The following is a 25,504-nucleotide window of genomic DNA, read 5'->3' as shown; positions in this document are numbered from 1 at the left end:
TCCACACTGAGTCTCGATTCCCTCATCTGTCTCAGTGGCTTTTCCTGTTTCTCAGTGATGAAAAACGATTTTTTAAAAGATTCTTCTTCTAGTTCACTTACAGTGTCACTTGTATCTGTCTTTTTGAGCACACACTACTATCAGATATTTCAGATGGTGAATAACCATATTAGTCTGCACCTAAAAACCCATTAAATTCTGTTGTCGACTGAACGAGATGCGAATAAGTGCGGTGTCAAAATCGAACTTTCCTGTCAGTGCGTCAAAAAAAAAGCGTTTCTTATTTCACAGAAAGCATTTGAGGGTGATGCCAGAGTAATGATGACATGCCTTTAACATCGAGGCTCTGATCATGATGAGCAACAAAATGCAATCAAACAATTTTCTCTTACATGACTTGAGGAAGCTTAAAGAATGCTTCTGCCTGGTTTCGAACCAGGGACCTTCCGCGTGTTAGGTGAACGTGATAACCGCTACACTACAGAAACAGCTTGAGCCACAACTCAGCAATTCTGCCTCTCTGCAATGTTCAACTACGCTGTGTTGCTGCAGGTTCCGATGGTGAGACTGAGAGCCCATGTCACTGAATTCAGGAAGATAACCGTTACTTTCAATCTGATTCTGCGACTTATCCTGAACATCAAAATTCAAAATCGTTCTTCTGGCAAATATCTAAGGGAGCAATGATTTCTGCCCATTCGTTAATGCATCATTTTCATCTTTCTTCGAATAATCTCAGTCAATTGTACTCAGTAATGAAATCAAACTACCGCGGATGAGAAAACAGACAATGCTGTAAAATCTCACAATGTCTGACAGCGCCTGTCAGGAGTGAAAAGAGCGGACGTTTCGAGTCCAGATGAAACTTTTTCAAAGGTCATTGTACAATTGTTTCACTATTTACTTTCAGTGCATTATTTAACACTTATGTCTTCATAAAGTTGGGGTCTGATGTTGCAGTTGTATAGAACGTTGATTCGGCCGCATTTGGAATACTGCGCCCAGGTCTGGTCGCCACACTACCAGTAGGGCGTGGACGCTGTAGAGAGAGTGCAGAGGAGGTTTACCAGGATGTTGCCTGGTATGGAAGGGCTTAGTTATGAGGAGAGATTGGGTAAACTGGGGTTGTTCTCACTGGAAAGACGGAGGATGAGGGGTGACTTAATAGAGGTGTATAAAATTATGAAAGGCATAGATATGGTGAACGGTGGGAAGCTTTTTCCCAGATCAGTGGTGACGTTCACGAGGGGTCATAGGTTCAAGGTGAGGGGGGGGGGGGGCGGGTGGAGTTTTAACACGGATATCAGAAGGGCGCATTTTACACAGAGGGTGGTGGGGGCCTGGAATGCCCTGCCGGGCAAGGTGGTGGAGGCGGACACACTGGGAACGTTTAAGACTTATCGAGATAGCCACGTGAACGGAGTGGGAATGGAGGGATACAAAAGAATGGTCTAGTTTGCACCAGGGAGCGGCGCGGGCTTGGAGGGCCGAAGGGCCTGTTCCTGTGCTGTATTGTTCTTTGTTCTTTATTATGAATTGAATATCTCAGAAATTGAACATTACTGAATTGCAAACATAACTGCCCAACAGAACGAAGCGAATCACAGGGTAATACAGATCGTAATTTTGAGGTTGAATATCGTCAGCTTTTAAACAAAGTCAACTACATTTAAATGGAGAAAAATCAAGAATTACCTGTTCGTGACACTTGAGCCTTTTTTATTATGGGCGTGAAACATTCAGGCGCATAACTTCCAGACCTTTACCGGAATGTCCAGTCGATCCGCACAAAGTCTCGATTCCCTCATCTGTCTGAGTGGCTTTTCCTCTTTCTCAGTGATGAAAAACGATTTAAAAATAGATATTCTGTGAAATGTGCGCCATTTCCTCGAGTTCACTTACAGCATCACTTGTATCTGTCTTTTGGAGCACACACTACTGTTAGATATTACAGATGGTGATTAACCATATTAGTCTGCATCTATCAACTCATTTAATTTTGTTGTAGACTGAACGAGATGCGAATATGTGCTCGGCGTCAAAATCGAACATTCCTCTCAGTGCGCCAAAAAGAAATGTGCTTCTTATTTCACAGAAAGCATTTGAGGGTGATGTCAGAGCAATGATAACATGCCTTTGACATCGAAATTCGGATAATGTTGAGCAACAAACTGTAATCAAGCTATTTATCTTTACCCGACATGAGAAAGCTTAATGAACATTTCTGTTCGGTTTCGGGCCGGGGGCTTTGCGCGTGTTCGGCGAACGCGGTAACCACTCCACTACAGAAACAGCTCGAAACACGCTGGAGCAAATCTGCCTGTCTGCAATGTTCAACTACGCTGTCTTGCTGCAGGTTCCAATGGTTCGACTGAGAGCCCATATCACTGAATTCAGGAAGATAACCGTTACTTTCAATCTGATTGTTCGACTTAACCCGAACATCAAAACTTAAAAGCGTTCATCTCGCAAATATCTAAGGGAGGAATGACTTCTACCCATTCATTATTTCATCATTCGCATCTTCCTTTTGAACAATCTCAATCAATTGTACTCAGTAAAGAAGCAAATTACTGCGGATGCTGGAATCGGAAACGAAAAGCGAAACTTCTGGTAAGTCTCACAAGGATTGGCAGTATCTATAAGGAGTGAAAAGAGCTGACGTTTCGAGTCCAGATGACATTTTGTCAAAGCTCATTGTGCAATTGTACTCAGTATTTGTTTCAATATTTAGTATCAATGCATTATTTCACACATATGTCTTCATCATGAATTGAATATCTCTGGAATTGAACATCACTGAATTGCAAACATAACTGACCAACAAAATGAATCGAGTCACCGGGTAATACAGATCACAATTTTAGGATTGAACATAGTCAGCCTTTTGAAAAAGTCAACTCGATGGAAATGGAAGAGATTTAAGAATTATCTGATAGTGACCCTGGAGCCCTTTTTATCATGGGCGTGAAACATTCAGGCGCATAAATTCCGGCCCTTGACAGGAAAGTCCAGTAGATCCCCCCCCCCTCCACCGCCCCCCCGCCCCCCACCCCCCCCCCCTCCGAGTCTCGATTCCCTCATCTGTCTGATTGGCGTTTCCTGTTTCTTCATGATGAAAAACGATTTTTAAAAATATTCTCCTGTGAAATGTGCGCCATTTCCTCTCGTTCACTTACAGTATGACTTGTATCTGTCTTTTTGAGCACACACTACGATCAGATATTTCAGATGGTGATTAACCATATTAGACTGCACCTATAAACCCATCAAATTCTGTTGTAGACTGAACGAGCTGCGAATATGTGCTCGGTGTCAAAATTGAACATTCCTCTCAGTGCGTCAAAAAGAATGTGCTTCTTATTTCACAGAAAGCATTTGAGGGTGATTTCAGAGCAATGAGAACATGCCTTTCACATCGAGGCTCGGATGATGTTGAGCAACGAAAATGAAATCAAGCAATTTTCCCTCACCCGACATGGGAAAGCTTCATGAATGATTCTGTCTCGATTCGAGCCGGGGACATTTCGCGTGTTCGGCGAACGTGATAACCACTACACTACAGAAACAGCTCGAAGTATGCTAGAGCAAATCGGCCAATCTGCAATGTTCAACTACGCTGTGTTGCTGCAGGTTCCGATGGTGCGACTGAGAGCCCATGTCACTGAATTCAGGAAGATCATCGTTGCTTTCAATCTGATTGTACGACTGATCCCGAACATCAAAATTCAAAATCGTTCGTCGCGCAAATATCTAACGGTGCAATGATTTCTGCCCATTCATTAATGCATTATTTTCATCTTTCTTCGAATAATCTCAATCAATTGTACTCAGTAATAAAAGCAAATTACTGCGGATGAGAAAAGAGAAAATGCTGCAAAATCTCACAATGTCTGACAGCACCTGTAAGGAGTGAAAAGGGCGGACGTTTCGAGTCCAGATGACACTTTAGCAAAGCTCATTGTACAGTTGTACTCAGTATTTGTTTCAATATTTAGTATCAATGCGTTATTTAACATATATGTCTTCATTCTGAATTGAATATCTCTGAAATTGAACATCACTGAATTGCAAACATAACTGAGCAACAGAAGGAAGCGACTAACTGGGTAAGGCAGATCGCAATTTTGACATTGATCATCGTCTGCTGTTAAACAAAATCAACTCCATTTCAATGGTAGAGATTGAAAAGGCATCTGTTAGTTGCATTTGAGCCTGTTTAAAATGGGCGTGAAACATTCAGGCACATAAATTTTGGCCATCTTTAGGAAAGTCCAATAGATCCGCACTGAGTCTCGATTTCCTCATCTGACTGAGTGCTGTTTCCTATTTCTTTCTTATGAAGAACGATTTCAAAAAAAATGTTGTCGGAAATGTGCGCCATTTCCTCTCATTCGCTGACACAATCACTTGTGTCTCTCTTTTTGAGCACACACTGCAATTAGACATGATTCAGATGGTGATTAACTATATTAGTCTGCACATATAAACCCATGAAAGTCATTTGTGGGCTGAAAGAGATGCTAATATGTGCACGCTGTCTAAATCGAAAATTTCCTGTCAGTGCGTCAAAACAATCAGCATTTCTTATTTTACAGAAAATATTTGAGGCCGAGCTCAGAGCAAAGATAAGATGGCTGTAACATCCAGATTTGGATGGTGTTCAGCAACGATCTGAAATCACACAGATTTCCCTCACCCTGCATGGGAAAACTGATGAATGTTCTGCCCGGTTCTGAAGCGGTGATCTTTCACGTGTTGGGCCAATGTGATAACCACTACACTACAGAAACAAGAGAATGCGCCACGCCGCCAATTGGCCTGACTGCAATGTTGAACTACATTGTGTTGCTGCAGGTTGTCATGGTCACATTGAGGGTCCATGTCACTTAATAGAAGAACAAATCCGTTACTTTCAACCTGATATCTCAACTTATCTTAAACTTCAAAATTAAAAAGCGTTCGTCTGGCAAATGGCTCAGGCAGCAATGGTTTCGGTTCATTCATTAATACATCATTCTCATCTTCCATCAAATAATTTCAAACAGTTATATGAAATATTTGTAGTTATTCAACATTTAATTTCAATACGTTTATTTAACACAGATGGCCTCATTCTGAATTGAATATCTCTGAAATATACAACATTTTCTTGGAAACATGTCTGACCAACAAAAGAAATAGAGTCACTGGGTAATACCCATGCCATGATGTTTATTTGAGATTGACCACATTCATTCTTTAAAGAAAATAAAATGTACTTGAATCCTCTTTATTCTGTGTGTGAAGTATTCTGGCGCCTAAATCTCGTCCATCTATCGGAAGTCCAGGAGGTCCGCACTGAATCTCGATTTCCACATTTGTCTGAGTGGCTTTAATTATTTCTTTACTGTGAAGAGCAATTTTACAAAGGTGCTTCTGTGAAATGTGCCCATTTCCTCCAGTTCAGTTACAATTTCAATTGTGTCTGTCTTTATGAGCACACAATACAATTCGATATATTTCAGATGGTGATTAACTAGGTCAGTCTGCACCTCTAATCCCATTAAATTAATTTGTGGACTGCACGAGTTGCGAATATGTGTATACACAATGGAGTTCTTTATTCCCTGCTTCCTCAAAGAGAGCATTTCTGACTTTCCGAAATGCTTTTGAGGCCGAGATCAAAGCCAATATAACATGACCGTGACATCGGATTCGCATGAGGTTGAGCTATGAACTTACATCATGCAGACTTCGCTCTTACTTAATGACAACGATCCAACAGTGTTTCTGCCTGGTTTCGAACCGGGGACTTTTCGCGTGTGAGGCGAATGTGAGAACAACTACACTTCAGGAACAGCTGACAATGCCCACGTGCAGTTTCACTTGTACCTGTCTTTTAGAGCACAGACTACCATTAGACATGTTTCAGATGGTGATTAACTCTGTTAGTCTGCACCTATTAACCCGTTACATTCTGTTGTAGACTGAACGAAAAGCTAATGTGCGCATGCTGTCAAAATAGAAACATTTATTTCCTGTCAGTGCGCCAAAATATTCAGCATTTAGTTTACAGGAAGCATTTGAGGCCGACGTCAAGCAAAGATAATATGAATCGAGATTCGGATAATATTCAGCAACAAACTGAAATCATTCAGATTTCTCTCACCCGACATGAAAAATCTTAATGTATTCTTCTGCCCGGTTTCGGACCCGGGTCCTTTACAAGCACTACAGTACAGAAACAAATGATAGCATATCGCACTCAATCGACCTGACTACAATGCTCAACTCCACTGTGTTGCTGCAGGTTCGCATGGTTAGATTGAGAACCCATGCCACTTCATACAAGAACACACTCGTTACTTTCAACCTGATGTATCAACTTATCTTGTAATTCCAAATTAAAAAAGCGTTCCTCCAGCAAATGCCTAAGGGAACTCAATGAGTTAAAGCTCAATTGTTTCAGTTCAGAGTTCAGAAGATGTTGAGTAATATCCGGCCCCAGTGGTGATTGGTTCATTCCTTTCCAGCAGGAGACACCCAATCAGCTCACATCTCCTTTATCCGACATTTCACCCAATCAGCTCCGAGTGTCTTCAGTCTCCAATTCATGACGTCAGAGGGAGGAGCAGGAACCATTTGAATCTGTTCTCAGAACAATGAGCTGAACAGAAGAACATAAGAGAATAGGGAAGAGGTGTTGCAATGGACCATTTGCTCCTTCATTAGGGCCTGTTCCGCCATTCAGTAAAATCATTGTTGATCGCCCTCACAGTAAGAAGTCTCGCAACACTAGGTTAAAGTCCAATCAGTTTACTTGGTCGCACGAGCTTTCGAGAGACTGCTCCTTCATCAGGTGAGTGGAGAGTTGGGTTTAGAAACAGGGCATAGAAAGACACAGACTCAATTGCAAGATAATGGTTGGAATGCGTGTCTTAACAGCGAATCAAGTCTTTACAGGTACAGACAATGCGAGTGGAGAGCGGGGACAATGACAGGTTAAAGCAGTGTGAATTGTCTCAAGCCAAGCCAGTTAGTAGGATTTTGCAAGCCCAGGCCAAATGGTGAGGGTGACAAGTCGTGTGACATGAACCCAAGGTCCCGGTTGAGGCCGTTCTCGTGTATGGAAATTGGTTATCAGTTTCTGCTCAGCGATTCTGCGTTGTCGTGCGTCTTGAAGGCCGCCTTGAAGAACGCTTACCCGAAGATCGGTGGTTGAATGCACTTGACTGCTTAAGCGTGCCCCGACAGGAAGGGAATACTCTTGCCGGGTGATTGTCGAGCGGTTGCCATTCTTCTGTTGTCGTAGCGTCTGCATAGTCTCGGCGATGTACCATGCTTCGGGACATCCTTTCCTGCAGCGTATGAGGGAGACAACGTTGGCCGAGTTGCAGGTGTATGTATCGTCTACCTGGTGGATTCTGATCTCACGTGTGATGATGGCATCCGTGTCGATGATCCAACACATCTTACAGAGGTTGCCCTGGCAGGGTTGTGTGGTGTCGTGGTCGCTGTTCTCTTGAAGGCCGGGGAGTTTTCTGCGAACAATGGTCTGTTTGAGGTTGCGCTGTTTTTTGAAGGCAAGTCGTGGGGGCGTGGAGATGGCCTTTGCGTGATATTGTACGCTGAAGGCTCCGAAGAAGATGTCATAGCTTCTCCACTCCGAAGATGTCTTGGCTTCTGCACTCTGGGGACGGACTGGAGGAGGAAGGGCACTCTGAGGGCTGTGTCCCGTACTTGTCTTCTGAGGAGGTCGGTGCGCTTTTTTGCTGTGGCGTGTCGGAACTGTCGATCGATGAGTCAAGCGCAATATCCTGTTCTCACAAGGGCGTCTGTCAAAAACGACACCGCTCAGACTCCTCCGTTCAACCCGAGCTGTTGGACTCTGGCAGCGGTGGGATTCGAACCCACGCCTCGAGAGAGACTGGAGCCTAAATCCAGCGCCTTAGACCGCTCGGCCACGCTACCACACGGGCAGTCTTGATAATCATGTCGTTTCATTGCATTAATACTGAAATATATCAAAATCTGTGGAGTTGGGATGGGCCCTGACGAAATCGTAGCCGAATCAGATGATCCTGAAATGCGCAGCAAACAAAAATCATCTCCAGTCAGAAACACAATGAGCTGCAGTGAAGGGCCGGCTCCATTTAAACTGTCCTTAACCTCGTTTAGCTCCCAGAAAGGACAATATGGCTTCCTGTTGAATTTGCTCAGGGTCTTCACTTGAGAAAGGACAGGACACAAGGCGAGACTGGGATTTGTGCGTTCTGCCTGGAAATAACTGATATTTGTTCTCACGCATTGGAGGAGAGCAATAAATCTTCATTTCCTGACCTGCAATCAAAACAGCAGTGAAAGTTTCAAACTCTAACCAGCAGACCAACAGATTACAGCGCGTTTTACAATTTGCTTTGCCCACGATCCTTTTGTTATTTTAGTTTCCACGCCAGACCACTTGCACCAGAAACTTCTCCTGCAAAATGGCACCTTCCGTTTCAACACCAGAGAAGTGTTCAGCCAATTACAGGAATAATTCCACGACAGTTATCGCGTCCGCCTCCCACGGCGTGAAACTGGTAGAATTTGTTTTCCAAATCATTTTCACTGCAGACTGAGGGAAAAGTTATATTATTCATATATTTGCAAATTTTAACGAGTCTGATGGGTTTCCCCTGCATTTTCTAGTTGTGAAGTCACGGGTCACTCCTTGAAAAGGGCAGAAGGTAAGGTTCGGCACAGAAAACGAGGGAGGATGTATTATTTGACACAAGGAATGATAGACAAGGCAACATTGAGCTGGTGATGGCGGAACTCGGGTGTTCCAATGGTGCAAAGTCAACGTCTTCACGGCCATGGTCTCGATGGCAGGTGACAAATGTGGAAATAAGTTGAGTATTTTTTTAAATGAGAAACCCGTCGATTGTGTGACGGAAGAGGAGGAAGAGAATGGCTAAAATGACGATGATCCGCTGATTGGGGAAGTCACTGTCAGCTTCCCTGCTGGTCGAGTGGTTTGGATTCGGCACGTTCATCACTGTGGACTGGATTCAATCCCCAGCCAGAGGGTAACTCGTTTGTATTGCTGTGTGAACTGACACCATGAAAAGGAATTCCGCATTGAATGAAACCAGATCTGGCAGCGTCTGTGGAGAGAGAAACAAAGTTAATCTTCCAGCTGGATCTTTCATCAAAGCTGGAAAAGTCGGAAATGTAACAGATGGAAAACAACTGCTTGGCTGTGTTTCCAAAATATTGTGAGGGGCTTGAGGGGCTAAATGTTCTATCCAAAATCTCAATCATATTCTAACCCATTGCCGGTATTATTCTGAGCAATAGTTACCTTCGACTGTTAGCGGAGCCGCATGGTCTTAATTACTAAATTTAAGTTTCAATATCTGAATTGCTGTGGATTCAAATCCCACCACTGCCAAAAAGTGCAGCTCGTTTGTCTTTTCAGCGAATGGCATTCTGTAAGAACGAAAAAGGAGGGATGAAAGGTGCAGCGTGACCTTCTAGAACAGAAGGTTCTCGACAGCAACTTTTGTTGCTGTCACTATTCAATGATTTAATATGAGTAACACGAACACATTGACACCGGTTGCAGTGGTGGCCAAGCGGCTCAGGCGGTGGATTTGAAATTATTGTTTTCTCACGGAGATTTGAACCTCACCCAATGCGCTGCTCAGCATTCATTCCTTTCGATGACTGCAGAATTATTATTCTTTCAATGGAATCAAAATCTTTCAAATATTCCCATCTGTTTTTCCTGCTTCACTTCGCATTCCTTCATTTCTGTTCATCAGCTAGAAATCACCAAAACCCCAGCCAGAAATGGAACAAAACTGAACCCAGTTAGTGACATCATTGATCTATGGGTGTTTGTGTCTTGTCAGCCCTCTGTGACTCTCGGTGTCTGTGTGTGTTCCTCTGTGCATCAATGTGATTCAGTTCCCAGAGGGGGTGAACACATTTTTTACCATCACAAACTGCGTTCACTTATTCATATACTTCAAGGCAAATGGTACAGAGAATAACAACAAGTTTGAAAGTTGCGAGAAAGATTGACTGATGCAGGCTTTTTTTGACTGGCTATTGCTATTTGACTCAGTGGCCGTGTGTTACACAGCAGTGGATGGTTGAAATTTTCACTGATCAACATTTAAGCAGACAGTGGATTCACTCGGTGTGATGTTGCGTTCCAGTTATATATCTTCAACTATAGCATCAATTTCTATCAGTTACTGTGAATCCCATATTTCTAATAGGTTGGAAATATACAGCAGCATGATCCAATGTATCTCGTTTTATTTGAAATGAATATTCATCGATCGATTTGTATGACAACTCAGTGAATATCAGCAAGACTGGCAAAGTTTGGACAGTATTTCCCTGATGCAGAAGGACACAAAGTATATCAATATTGGGAACATAAGTAGAACCAGTAATAGAGGGAGTCTATTTGGCGCAGGATGCTCTCAAACCTCCTCCCTTTCAGTTGGCAGCAACTTTCCTGAACAATTTTCCAACAGAAATCCTGCGGCAGTTTAAATTCAGCGTTTCACTGCCTGGATCCAATTCAATTCCCATTCTCGATGCTGTGCTAATTGCTGTAACTCGCAATCAGTTACTGGTTTGCAAAGAGTCATATTGGACTCGGAAACTTAATTCTATATCTTGCTCCACATTTGTTGCAAGCCCTGTTGAGATCTTTCAGCACTTTCTGCTTTTATTATAACATGAATAACAGGAGAAGAAGCAGACCACTCAGTCCATCGGGACTGTTCCGCTATTCAATACCATCTTGATTGATCTTGGGCTACAACTCAGTTTTTCCACCATCTCCCCTTATCGCTGAATTCCCCAAGAGACCAGAAACCTGTTCATCCCAACCTTAAATGTGCTCGATGATGGGGCATACATAACTGTCAGGTACAGAGAATGCCAAAGATTCTCAGCCCTTTGAGGAAAGTCATTTCTCCTTATCTTAGCCCAAAATGATCAGCGCCTTATCTGTGCCACAGTGGGTAAGATTCCCCGACCAGCAGAAAAAAAAACAATCTCTCAGCCTCTATCCTATCAAACCTATTCAGAGCTGTGTCGGTGTAATGAGATCGCCTCTCATTCTTCTAAACTCCAGAGAATTTCATCACAGGACAACTCCCTCACCCCAGGAAGCAATCTGGTGAATCTTCTCTTTACCGTTTCCAATGCAAGCACATCCCTTTTTAAATTTGACTATCACATCTGCACAGAATATTCAACATGTCGTCTCAACTAACCCTGTGCAACAGCAGAAACACCTCGTTATTCTTGGACTCCAGTCTGCCGGCAATAAAGACCAAAATGTAATGTCCGTTCCAATTATCTGCTGCACCTACATGCTAACGTCACGCATTCCTTGGACAAACGAATCTATTCCATTCTTAATATCAACATTAATATTTTTCAGCTCGTCAAATATATTCTACTCTTTCTGTTTTTTTTACGAAGAAAATTTTTTCGCTTTTCAAGTTGGCACCTGATCTGCCCCTTCACTCATAAAAGCTTCCTGTTTTGTCGCGCAGTCTGTTGGACTCGACCCGACAGTTTCTTTCAACTAAGCTTGGTCTACTTGAGAACTGAACACACGATCCCTGGTTTACAAAGCCAGTACTCTAACCACTGAGCTACGGAGCCAAGCGCTGCAAGTCGCTCACATTACGTGCAGCATTATCAGTGGATTGAGGAACAGCATAGTGTTTGAGGTCGGAGATTTTTGATCTGGTGGAGAGTTTGATTTGCTGGAGAGCAGGAAATTAAAAGACGCAACTTGAAAATGACATGATTTGACATGTGTGCTGTGTGTGTATCTGACATGTATGTTGTGCTTGTTATGTGATTCTTCTTCAGAGTTGTTCGTTGTTGTTACATGGAGTCATAGAGTCATAGAGTCATAGAGGTGAACAACATGGAAACAGGCCCTTCGGCACAACTTGTCCATGCCGCCTTTTTATTCAAAACCCCTAACCTAATCCCAATTGCTCGCATTTGGCCCATATCCCTCTATACCCATCGTACCCATGTGACTATCTAAATGCCTCTTAAAAGACAAAATTGTATCCGCCTCTCCTACTACCTCTGGCAGCTTGTTCCAGACACTCACCACCCTCTGTGTGAAGAATTGCCCCTCTGGACGCTATTGTATCTCTCCCCTTTCACCTTAAACCTATGCCCTCTAGTTTTAGACTCCCCTACCTTTGGGAAAATATATTGACTATCTAGTTGATCTGTGTCCCTCATTATTTTATAGACCTCTATAAGATCACCCCTCGGCCTCCGACGCTCCAGAGGAAAAATGTCCCAGTCTATCCAGCCTCTCCTTATAACTCAATCCATCAAGTCCCGGTGGCATCCTAGACTTGCATCTCTGACTTTTCCAACTCCGATGCAAGTTCATTCAGCTGGAAGATTTAGACATTGCTCCCTTCACAGACGCTCTGAGGCGTGTTTTCATTAAAGGAAGAATTGAACAAAAAGTTATTCACTCCGTGACTGGGGATTGAAACGACGTCTCGGCGCCGATTCTGGTCACGAGACCCTCAGAGACGCTGATGTGAGAGATTTTCAGTGAGTTGATCATCTCTGTACCCATTGCTTCATTTCCAATAACTTTCAATAAAAATAAGGAACGACGGGAAGCGGACATGACAGGATTTGAGCCTCAGTTAAAAAATCCCAATCTACCCCTGGGCCGGGACTGCAGTCTCAATGTTTGCAATCCTGTGGTTATATCGGCAGATAGCCATTCAGCCTGTGTTCCCGTTTGTATTCTCTGTCGGAGCAACTCAATTCCTTCCAGTTTTGACAAAGGGTGATCTGGACTCGAAACATCAGCTCTCTTCTCTCATAACTGATGCTGCCAGACTTGATGAGATTTTCCAGCATTTTCCCTTTTTGTTTTCGATTCCAGCATCTACAATAATTTGCTCCACTCCTTCCACATGCGCTTCTTTACCTCAACAACTGTTTACATTGGTCAGTGTCTCCGCTTTCTTCCGGCCAAAAACAACACGGCAGAAACTCCTGCATTCAATCTGAACTGCTGGATTTCAGCTGCACAGACCAAAAGTTAAACCCACTCGAGCAATGGCGGGATTTGAACCCACAGCTTATACAGAGATGGGACCTAACTACTGGTTTAAATTGCCCCGTCACGCTACCCCATAACCATCCTGCTCTTTACTGAAAACGTTAATGAAATTTAGTAGCAGCAAAGGAGCTAAGAAAGGCCATCAGTCGGTTTGAGCCTGCTCCTTCACTGAATCAATTCATCCTGAACTGTCGAACAAACAGAAATCACATCCAGTCAGAAACAGAATCAGCTGCAGTGAAGGACCAGCACCATTTAAACTGTCCTTAACCTTGTCTGGTTCCCAATATACTGCCAGATATGACATGAAAACCTCCTGTTGGATTTGCTCAGTCTTCACCCCAGGACACGAGGAAAGATTGTGTTTTATATGTTCCACCAGGCAATACCTGACATTTGTTTTTATGGTTTGGATGATTCACCACAAGTAAGTCTCTATCGCAAAATGGCACCTTCTGTTTCCACCACAGTGATATATTCAGTCCATTATAACAGACAACAGACATTCCACGCACAGTTATTACTTTCGCTTCCGACGGTTCAAAACTGGGCAGAAACGTTTTCAAACATTGTCGTTGCAGAGTGAGGGAAAGGTTTAATAATTCAGTGTGAACGCTAAAATCTGACCGATTTACCTTCCAGATGTTACCTTACATCACCATCTCTATCGTCAGCGCTTTGCAGCCTATCATTGTCTTTCTGCTCCTATATTTGTTCTTGACCTGTTGCACATGTGACATTTCCAGCTGTGATGGAGACTTGCAAACCTCACTCGGCTGATTTTAGTAGATCTGCTTTTGATCAGATAGCAAATCAGGTTATTTTTAATAGTTTGCCGAGAGCAATAAATAATTGTTTCCTGAGCGGGAATTGAAACCAAACAACACTGGGGTGGGACTGAACACAACTCCCTGGACAACCAGGGTCACGGGTGAAATGTGTTTTTCAAATTGACTGACCGTACATCACTTAATATGTCCAGTTTGGATGGAACATGGACTGCTTCAGCTAATGACAACACCGATTGAGTTCGCTAGGACATGAAATCGACACTGAGGTAAAATAGTCCCACAACATGCTGGAGTTTTTAGAACTAGAAATTAGAACAGTACAGCACAGAACAGGTCCTTCGGTCCACGACGTTGTGCCGAGCTTTATCTGAAACCAAGATCAAGCTATCCCATTCCCTATCATCCTGGTGTGCTCATTGTGCCTATCCAATAACCGCTTAAATGTTCCTAAAGTGTCTGACTCCACTATCACTGCAGGCAGTCCATTCCACACCCCAAACACTCTCTGCGTAAAGAACCTACCTCTGATATCCTTTCTATATCTCCCACCACGAACCCTATAGTTATGCCCCCTTGTAATAGCTCCATCCACCCGAGGAAATAGTCTTTGAACGTTCACTCTATCTATCCCCTTCATCATTATATAAACCTCTATTAAGTCACCCCTCAGCCTCCTCTGCTCCAGAGAGAACAGCCCTAGCTCCCTCAACCTTTCCTCATAAGACCTACCCTCCAAACCAGGCAGCATCCTGGTAAATCTCCTCTGCACTCTTTCCAGCGCTTCCACATCCTTCTTATAGTGAGGTGACCAGAACTGCACACAATATTCCAAGTGTGGTCTCACCAAGGTCCTGTACAGTTGCAGCATGACCCCACGGCTCTTAAACTCCAACCTCCTGTTCATAAAAGCTAACACACTATAGGCCTTCTTCACAGTTCTATCCACTTGAGTGGCAACCTTTAGAGATCTGTGGATATGGACCCCAAGATCTCTCTGTTCCTCCACAGTCTTCAGAACCCTACCTTTGAACCTGTAATCCACATTTAAATTTGTCCTACCAAAATGAATCACCTCACATTTATCAGGGTTAAACTCCATTTGCCATTTTTCAGCCCACTTTACATCCTATCTATGTCTCTTTGCAGCCTACAACACCTTAGCGGGTAAACGTGTAGGGATATAGGAGTGGGGCCTGGGTGGGATTGTGGTCGGTGCAGACTCGATGTGCCGAATGGCCTCTTTCTGCACTGTAGGGTTTCTACGATTTCTATGATTTCATCCACTACTCCACCATTCTTGGTGTTATCAGCAAATTTACTGATCCACCCTTCAGCCCCCTCCTCTAAGTCATTAATAAAAATCACAAAGAGTAGAGGACCAAGCACTGATCCCTGTGGCACTCCGCTGGCAACCTGCCTCCAATCCGAAACATTTCCATCCACCACCACCCTCTGCCTTCGATCAGACAGCCAGTTACCTATCCAATCGGCCAACTTTCCCTCTATCCCACACCTCCTCACTTTCATCATAAGCAGACCATGGGGGACCTTATCAAACGCCTTACTAAAATCCATGTATATGACATCAACTGCCCTACCTTCATCAACACACTTAGTTACCTCCTCAAAGAATTCAATCAAATTTGTGAGGCACGACTTGCCCTTCACGAATCTGTGAAGGGCAAGTCGTGCCTCACAAGTGATCGGGGTATATGAAATTCTAAAAAGAATTGATAGATTTAACGTCGACGAAATGTTTCTTCTCATGGGGCAATCGAGAAGAACAGCTCAAATGTATAGGTTGAGAGGCTGTAGATTTAAAACTAAGATGAGGAGGAACTACTTCTCGCAGAGGGTCGTGAATTTTTGGAATGCATTTCCCCATAGCGCGATGGAGTCTGAATCATTAAATGGCTTCAAGAAAGAGACAGATATATTCCTGATAATAAAAGGGATGAGGGGATATTGGAACAGATAGGGAGGTGGATTTTAGAACAGGGAGAGATCAGTCATGAACTGATTGCATGACGGTTCAGGCTCGAAGCGCTGTATTAGCCCACTTCTGCTCCTAATTCTATTTCCTAAGTGTAACTTTCAATTTTCAAAACCCACCAACTCATTACTGTGGCTCCAATTACATCCACAGGTTCCCCTTCATCCACAACACAACTGCGTCCTGTAAAGGACTTAGGAATGGCCCCATTCTGTGGTGTCATTACTTTAAAATTCTTTGTTTCCCCCATTTAATATCTCCTGATTTACACCCGGCCAGAGGCCTCCCCTCTTGTTATGCTGCTGCAAAACACTTCTTTAAAACTTCCTACATTTCTAACCATTCCCCGTGGTAATCAAAGATTATGGAGCTAAAATATGAGATTTGTTTTCCAGCATTTTCACCTTTCACTGCAGAAGTCTGAGTAGCTTTGAATGGCAATGGAAATATTTTCATTGAACAACTTCGCCAGCAGCGGCTCGTTGGACGAGGGGTATGATTCGGGCTGAGGGTGTTAACATCACCAACTTGCGAGAGGTCCTGGGTTCACAGGCCAAGCAAGAGGTCTCATTCAGCTGTCATTTCGTATTGGAAAAGTCAAAGGTTTTGTAAATGTATTTGCAGTGCAAACGGTGGGATTGGTTTACGTGGGATTTGGTTTGAGAACCTGAGCACACAGAGCAGGCAATCTATCAACACAACACACACAAGAAAATCAAGACATTAAAAGGTGAATATGCTTGTGGCCATTCACTTGATCTCTGGTCACCAGTTTAGAGGACCCCATGTTTGTTGGTTCAGGCAGCTGGCTGTGTGTATATTGTTATTCATTCATGGGTTGTGGATGTGTACCTCACTCGCTATTTCTGTTTTTCATTGTCTCTATATATCTCCCTCAGAATCTGTCAGTGTCTCTGACAGTGTGTTTATTACGTTGACCGATTTTGATCCTTGCACTCTTCATTCATTCGCTGTCTCTGTGCATCCGAGGTTCACTGAATTGATTTCTGCGTTTCTCCTGGGAGGAGAGATTCAGCGGGATGAGTCTGTTCGCTCTGGAGTTTAGAATAATCAGAGGTGATCTTATTGAAAAGTCTGAAACTCGAAAACAGTTTGACAGTGTCCATGCTGAGAGGCTGTTCCCCCCACCCCAGGCTAGTTTATTATGAACAAAAAAAGGTGAATTGTGTAAGAGGAGTTCGGAATGTTTGGGAGAGGTGAAGCGAAGCATTGGAATATGTGAATGATGTAATTGATGATTGTGAGGAAGGGATAGGAACCTTGGGGATTCTGTAGGTCGATTCAAAGAACAAAGAACAAAGAACAGTACAGCACAGGAAACAGGCCCTTCGGCCCTCCAAGCCTGTGCCGCTCCTTGGTCCAACTAGACCAATCGTTTGTATCCCTCCATTCCCAGGCTGCTCATGTGACTATCCAGGTAAGTCTTAAATTCATTGTAAACTTTGAAATCAGGGCAAGTATCGACACCAGTTGGAAAAACATTTGTCTCCATACATTTTAGGTTATGGAAACCAACCTGATCCATGTGCCTGGCGAGCTCAGTCGGTAGAGCATAAAACTCTTAATCGCAGGACCGTGGGTTCGAGCCCCACGTTGGGCGTCATCGTTTTAAACTTTGCCCCATTCTTGGGTGAATTCCCGATCTCCGTTCCTCCAGAAGCATCACCGCTCAAACTGAGTCTTTCTCCTTTCTGCGTTGTTTATCTCAGAGTTGTGGGTTTGTGACTGAAAACTGCCTCCAGTTCACTGGAAGGCGGGAGTTTCGCGCTGAACTCAGCGAGAGGTTTTGTTCTCATTTATTGTGAGATTCAAACCCAGATCGGCGCGATTGTGTCAGTGGGAACAATAATCATCTCCATTGTAATTCAATCACTCCAGCCTCCCATCCTATCAAAAGACCGTTTGTCCTTTCCTCCTCTCCCTCTCTATTTTCCTTGATTCTGTACTTGTTTGAAAACCATTCAATGACAAATTTCTTCCAGTTAGGGTCAAAGGTCAGCAACCTGAATCATTCACTCTCTTTCCCTCTCCACAGAAGCTGTTGAAGCCGATGAGTGCTTCTAACATTTTCTGTTTTGAGGTGGGATTTGCAGCAACTACAATACCTTGCTTGGGATCACAGTGGATCACTTTTCTCTGACTGAACCTTACCTGTTTGAACAGTTAAAGGGCTGCGGTTTTAAATAATGAGACACCAGAATATGTCACCCTATTTGACATGAAATGAAACAAAATGAGAATTAATCATTTCATAAAATGCTGCTAATGCAATATATATTTCATTCTCAATGCCAGCATTTGTTGTCCACCCCTATTTCCCACTGAACTGCGTATTTTGCTGGGCCATTTCAGAGGGCAGTTAAGAGTCAATCACATTGCCTTGGGTTTGGAGTCCAATGGATGAAAGGGGAAGAATGGCAGATTTCCTTCTGCAAAAGGTCCAGATGAGTTTTCATGACAATCAGAAAACAAGCTTCATTACTGAGACTAACTTTCACTTCCGTTTCAGTTCTAGACTGTGGTGGGATCGGGACCTGTGAGCCTGAGCCACGGGATTCATGCTCCACTGATTTTACCACTACGTCACCATCATCCCCGAAGGGTATAAGTGTAAATCCTTCACATGGAACAAACAGCTTAATTTCACATTGAAAAAATAAGATTTAAAGCAGTGTACTGTGGAAATCATTGTCAGAGACTCAGGATACCGGGGAATTGATGAGATATCGATTGCGTTCATTGAAAGACAGAAAAATGTGGTGAATGCTCAGTGTGTGTGATGAAGGAGCTGCGCTCCGAAAGCTAGAGATTCCAAATAAACCAGCTGCACTTTTAGCTGGAGAGAATTCTTACCGGGCACTGAAGGGCATTTGATTTACAATTCGCAAAAAGATGATTTTTATAAAATTAACAGCTTTCAGTATATCGCACCGCAATCACATTGCAGAAGGTGCAGTGGGTTACTCTCCTGGCCTCATTGCATCAGCTCCAGAGAACGATTGCTCAAGAACACAAAAAGCTCAGCGATAAAGAGGTCGACGGCTTCATTCATCAGCGGTTACCCTAGAGCACAAGACCTTTCTCCGAAACCACACACGCACGCACCCGCACGCACCCACCCACACACGCACACACACATGCACACGCACGCACGCACACTTGCTCAATAATGCTCAGGACACCTCAAATTCCTTGTTGGTCGAGTCGTTAGAATTCGCCGCCTTCAATGCCATGGTCTGGGTTCGATTCCCAGTTAGGGAATGATGATTCATTGCTCTCGTACAACACATGAATTAATTGCTTCCTGATTTAAAACGGGAGCGATACTTGTGGCAGGTTGAACAGCAAGGAGGAAAAATCTGCCCCAATCCACAATCCTGTCAATTACCCACAACAATTAATATTTCCATTAAGAAGTCTCACAACACCGGAGCGATTTGGAATCAAGAGCTTTCGGGGCGCTGATAAAATAAAGCAAATTTATTTTATTATCGGAGCAATTGAACCAGTTGGACTTTAACATGATGCTGTGAGTCGTCTTATTCTGCCCATCCCAGTCCAACGTCCGTATCTCGACATCATATTTACATTGCAATTGCTGGCACCTCCTGTCAAAATGAGTGAGCTATCTTCTGCTGCATTAAATTTAACTGTAGCCCACCACATTCAAAGAGTAATGTTTCTTATAAACCTTATTGTAGTTCATCTGTTGAAAAGGTTCATCTTATCACAGCTCCGCTTTCATCACACTGGAAGCGAATGTGAAAATATGAACAGTTTCAAAGCTGAACAACGTGCACACGATTGGAAGGTGAGTGCAACCGTGAGTAATTGGCACTGTGCATATTCCTGTACTCAGTTTCTGGGAGAATCAGGAAGCTGAAATTCTGGTGGTCCAGTGCTTAGGATTCGGCGCTTTCAGAGTCATAGATCGGCTTCGATATGCTAAGATTTAAAGTTTTTCATAATCCGTTCAACAAACCTGAATTGCTTCCTGATCGAAAACAGCTCTCTCAGAAGCAGTGCAGTTAGATCTATAATTCTGTGTCTGAATTGGAAATGTCACATGGGCAACAGTTGAAGAATAAACACAGATAGTGAAAGGCCGTGATAGGCTGCAAAGCGCTGCCAATACGGATGGGGATACAAATCTGTATGACAATGGGGTAGATTTTATCGATTAGGTTGACACAAATATCTCCTCGACCTGGATCCAAATCTCAGCCAAATCACAAGAAAACTTCTCGCTAACTTAAACACTAAGCTTTCCGACTTCACTCAGAAACCAGTAACTCTGAGACAAAGCGGGATGCAGTCTGACCACTCGATCCCCCTCCACACTTAATAAGAATATGCTGGATCCCGTGAACCAGCTTGCGACTGAGGGGATGTAGCTCAGCGGTAGCGCATTTGACTGCAGATCAAGAGGTCCTCGGATCAAATGCGAGTGCACTCTTCCTTGTCGAGCTGATACTTTTTTTTCAATTGGAACTGTCTTCCATTGGCTGCACAGCGCTTTGTGACGTCCAGCAACTGGGAAAGGCGCTACATAAATACAAGTCGGTCTTTCATTAATTATCTTTAATCCCAATCCTTTGGTTACTGACCCTCGTCAGTGGAAACAGTGTGTCCCTATCTGCTCTATCAAACAGCCCTTTCCCATGTGAACTATCTGCTCTCAATCTCAGGACTTTGCAATTATAAAAACAGCATTCTGGTGAAAGTTTAACTCAGTCCTCATTCCACTGATCTTTGCCGACTTGCTGTGTATTTTCCTTATTGAACACATTTCAGGTTGCGACAGACGGATTCCTGAGAAATCTGAGAAAGAAGGGGAGTGTGCAGGAAAATGGAAACCCAAGATAAAACATGGGTTAAAGTTTCGAGTTCAGTTATTGAGTTTAATAATATTTGAAATATATAAATTGTTACAAATAAGATGTTGGAGATAAATGTTCAATAAACTAACGTCGCCTAACAGTAGAGGCAGAAACACACGATAAGTTTTTTTTTAGTGTTGCCCAAGGACTCAGTGACACTCAAAAACCGAGAGACAATGAAAGCAGATGGAGAGGGAAAAAAAGTGAAAGTCCCGTCGCTGGATGGTCTCGAACCATCAAACTTTCGGTTAACAGCCGAACGCGCGAACCAATTGCGCCACAGAGACTGACGAAAACGGAGCTTACATGGCATCCTAAATCAGGGTGACAGCGTGTTGGCTGCAAGTTAGACGCCAATTCAATTTTCACCAAACCTGACACAGAAAGACCAAATGATGGCATCGTTTACAAATCTAAACATGTATATTTTATTATTTTACCCCACAGTGTTGTTGTGGTGGAATGGTTCATCCCTTCTAACATGGAAAACGGCCGTTTGATCGAGCAGGGAGGGACAGACTGTTCCCACTGACTGGGCTCAGTAACAGAGGACGAGGATTGAAGATCATGAAATATTTGCATTTATATAGAACCTATCCCGACCAGCGGACGTCACAAAGCACTTTCCAGTCAATGAAGGGCAGTACCTTAATTAACATGTTTTACTTGTTTCCTTAAAGTTCTTGGTTATTTGAATAAAATAGCTTGTTATGGCTGATCTTGGGGTACAACTCAGTTTTTCACCAGCTCCCCATATCCCTGAATTCCCCGAGAGGCCAGAAACCTGTCTATCCCAACATTAAATGTATTCGATGATGGAGCTTCCATAACTGTCTGGCAGAGGGAATTTCAAAGATTCACAACCATTTCAGTGAAGTAATTTCGCCTTATCTTAGGCCGAAATGATCAGCCCATTTTCCTGAGACTGTACTGCCGTGGGTTAGATTTCCCGACAAGCAGAAGAAATCTCTCAGCCTCCACCCTGTCAAACCCAATCAGACTTGTGTAGGTTTATTGAAATCGCCTCTCATTCCTCCAAACTCCAGAGACTTTCAGCCCAATTTACTCAGCCTCTCAGCATACGACAACTCCCTCATCCCAGGGATCATTTGCTGAACCTTATCTGCACCGTTTCCAATGCAAATAAACCCTTTATTAAATGTGAATATCATATCTGCACAGAGTATTCAACTTATGGTCTCAACAAAACTCTGTGCAACTGCAGCAACACCTCGTTACCCTTGGACTCCAGTCTGCCGTCAATAAAGACTAAAATGGAAGTTTCCTTCCACTCATTGCCTGCACCGACATGCCAGCTTTATGCATTCCTTGTACAAATGCATCTATTCTATTCTCAATATCGACACTAACCTTTTTTAGCTCTTCAAATATGTCCTGCTCTTTCGATTTTTTTACGAAGAAGGACATATCTTTTCGCTTTCCAAAATCACACCCGATCTGAACCTCGACTTATCTCTTGTTTGACTTTTAGACTCTCTTCCCCTTTCCGACAGCTTCTATCAGCTAAACTTTGCCCGTAGGCTCCAGCGAGAATTGAACTCGCGACCCCTGGTTTACAAGACCAGTGCTCTAACCACTGAGCTATGGAGTCAAATGCTGCAAGAAGCTGCCACTAAGTGCAGCATTATCCGTGGATTGAGGACCAGGATGGGGTTTGAGGACGGAGATTTTTGATGAATGTGGAAATGTCTGAGGTGGAGAGCCGGAAGTTAAAAGACAGAAGTTGAAAGTGACATGATTTGACATGTGTATTGTGTATGTACTTGACATGTATGTTGTGTGTGTCATGTGGTTCTTCTTCAGAGTTTATCGTTAATGTTACATCTCTGATTTTTCCAGCTCTGATAAAAGTTCATCCAGCTGGAAGATTTAGCTTGTTGTTACCTTCACGGACGCTGTTTTTATTGAATGAAGAAATGAACAAAAATTTATTCACTCCGTGACTGGGAATCGAAACCGCGTCACGGCGCCGACGCTGATCACGAGACCCTCAGTGACGCTGATGTGACAAATATGGAGTGAGTTGATCATCTCTGCACCCATTGCTTCATTTCCAATAACTTTCAAATAAAAAAAAGTCACAATGAGGAGTGACGGGAAGCGCACATGACAGGATTTGAACCTCAGTTAGAAAATCCCAATCCATCCCCTGGGCCGGGACTACAGTCTCAATGTTTGCAATCCTGCTGTTTAATTCGACAGACAGCCATTCAACCGGTGTTCCCGTTTGTATTCTCCATCGGAGCAGCTCCACTCCTCCCAGCTTTGACAAAGGGTCATCTGGACTCGAAATGTCAGCTTTCTTCACTGCTTACAGATGCTGCCAGACATGGTGAGATTTTCCAGCATTTTCTCTTTTTGTTTCCGATTCCAGAATCCACGATAATTTGCTCCAGTCCTTCCACACTCGTTCCTTTACCTCAACAACTGTTTACATTGCTCTGTCGCTCCTCTTTCTTCATGCCAAAAACGACACGGCACAAACTCTTGCATTCAATCTGAAATGCTGGACTTCAGCTGCAGGGACCAAAACTCAAACCCATTCTGGCAGTGGCTGCAGTCGAACACAACAACTCCGTAGAGACTGGACCTTCAGCTACGGGCTTAGATTACTCAGCTCCGTTACCACGTATGCAGCTGTGCCCTTTACTGGTATTGTTATTGAAATTAGCAGCAAAGGAGCTGCAACAGTCCATCAGTTGGCTTGAGCCTGCTCCTTCACTGAATCAATTTATCCTGAACTGTGTAACAAGCAGGGATCACATCCAGTCAGAAACAGAATGAGCTGCAGTGAAGGACCAGCACCATTTAAACTGCCCTTAACCTTGTCTGGTTCCCAATATCGTGCCAGAAATGACAAAAAAACCTCCTGTTGAATTTGCTCAGTCTTCACTTCAGGACACGAGGCGAGATTGTGTTTTATATGTTCCACCAGGCAATAACTGACACTTGTTTTTACGGTTTGGATGAGAGCAACAAATCTCCATTACCTGACCACCAATCCAAACAGCAGTGAAAGTGTCAAATTCTAACCAACAGATCAGCTGCTTGTTGCCTGTTTTACAACTTGCTTTACACACACTGCATGTGTTGCTTTATTTTTCGCGCCAGGCCAGACTACATTCACCACAAGCAAGTCTCTGTTGCAATATCGCACCTTCTGTTTCCACCCCAGTGATACATTCAATTCGTGACAACATACAACAGACATTCCACTTACAATTATTAATTCCACTTCCGACTGTTTGAAACGAGAGAGAACCTTTTCCAAATATTTCCATTGCAGCGTGAGGGAAAAGTTGAATAATTCAGTGTGAACGCCAAAATCTGATCTTTTTACCATCCAAATGTTACCTTACATCACCGTCTCTATTGTCAGCGCTTTGCAGCCTATCACTATCTTTCTGCTACTGTGTTTGTTCTTGACCTGTTGCGCATGTGACATTTCCAGCTGTGATGTAGACTTGCAAAACTCACTCGGCTCATATTAATAGATCTGCTTTCGATCAGATAGTAAATCAGGTTATTTTTTAATAGTTCGCTGAGAGCTAAAAATAATCGTTCTCTGAACGGGAATTGAAAACAAACAACACTGGGGAGTACTGAATACAACCCACTGGACTCCCAGGGCCACGGGTGAACTGTGTTTTTCAAAATGACTTACCATATATCCCTTAATGTGTCCAGTTTGGATGGAACATAAGTGACTGCTTCAGCTAATGACAACACCGATTGTGCTTGCTGGGAAATGAAATCGACAGTGAGGTGAAATACTCCCACAAGATGCGGGAGTGATCGTGGTATATAAAATTCTAAATAGGATTGAAGAAAGTAAAATCATTTTTCTTATGCGCAATCGGGAACACCATGTCAAATGTATAGGTTGAGAGGTGGTAGATTTAAAACTGAGATGAGGAGGAACTGCTTCTCACTGAGGGTCGTGAATTTGTGGAATGCATAGCCCTATAGCGCGGTTGAGTCTGAATCATTAAATGATTTCAAGGAAGAGACAGATATATTCCTGATAATTAAAGGGATGAGGGGATATTGGAACAGATAGGGAGGTGGATTTGAGAACAGGGAGAGATCAGTCATGAACTGATTGCATGACGGTTCAGGCTCGAAGGGGTGAATTTGCCACTTCTGCCCCTAATTCTATGTTCCTACGTGTAAATTTCAATTTTCAAAACCCACCAACTCATCACTGTGGCTCCAATGTAATCTACGTACATTACATCCACAGGTTCCCCTTCATCCACAACACAACTGAGTCCTGTAAGGGACTGAGGAATGGCCCCAATCTGTGGTTTAATTACTTTAAATTTCTTTGTTTCCCTCATTTAATCTCTCCTGATTTACACCCGGCCAGAGGCCTCAAACCTCTTGCTATGCTGCTGGATAACACTTGTTTAAAACTTCCTACATTTCTAAAAATTCCCAATTATTCCCAATGAAAGGTTATGGAGCTAAAATATAAGATTTGTTTTCCTGTGCACTGAAGCTGTCTGACTTTCTGAGTTTTTCCAGCATTTTCACCTTTCACTGCAGAAGTCTGAGCAGCTTTGGATGTCAATGGAAATGTTTTCATTGAACAACATCCGCAGCAGCGGCTCGTTGGACGAGAGGTATGACTCGGGCCTGGGGCGTAAACATCTACAAACGTGTGAGCGATCTCGGGTTC

At 43.3% G+C, this 25,504-nt stretch overlaps 4 non-coding genes across 4 annotated transcripts; all 4 read right to left on the bottom strand.

Annotated features, from left to right (window-relative positions):
• Nucleotides 1–415: 415 nt before the first annotated feature.
• trnav-aac (transfer RNA valine (anticodon AAC)) lies at nt 416–488 on the bottom strand. The gene has a single exon. It is a non-coding gene; the product is annotated as a tRNA-Val (tRNA).
• A 7,383-nt stretch (nt 489–7,871) lies between these two features.
• Nucleotides 7,872–7,953, bottom strand: trnal-uag (transfer RNA leucine (anticodon UAG)). Its single transcript has one exon. It is a non-coding gene; the product is annotated as a tRNA-Leu (tRNA).
• Nucleotides 7,954–21,015: 13,062 nt separating this feature from the next.
• On the bottom strand, nt 21,016–21,089 carry trnan-guu (transfer RNA asparagine (anticodon GUU)). The gene has a single exon. It is a non-coding gene; the product is annotated as a tRNA-Asn (tRNA).
• A 1,252-nt stretch (nt 21,090–22,341) lies between these two features.
• trnat-ugu (transfer RNA threonine (anticodon UGU)) lies at nt 22,342–22,414 on the bottom strand. The gene has a single exon. It is a non-coding gene; the product is annotated as a tRNA-Thr (tRNA).
• Between the last annotated feature and the right edge of the window lie 3,090 nt (nt 22,415–25,504).

Source organism: Mustelus asterias, unplaced genomic scaffold (genome assembly GCF_964213995.1).
Source record: "Mustelus asterias unplaced genomic scaffold, sMusAst1.hap1.1 HAP1_SCAFFOLD_145, whole genome shotgun sequence".
NCBI classification, from domain to species: Eukaryota; Metazoa; Chordata; class Chondrichthyes; order Carcharhiniformes; family Triakidae; genus Mustelus; species Mustelus asterias.
Note: the sequence above shows the minus strand (reverse complement) of the source record. Positions and strands in the feature narration are given on the sequence as shown.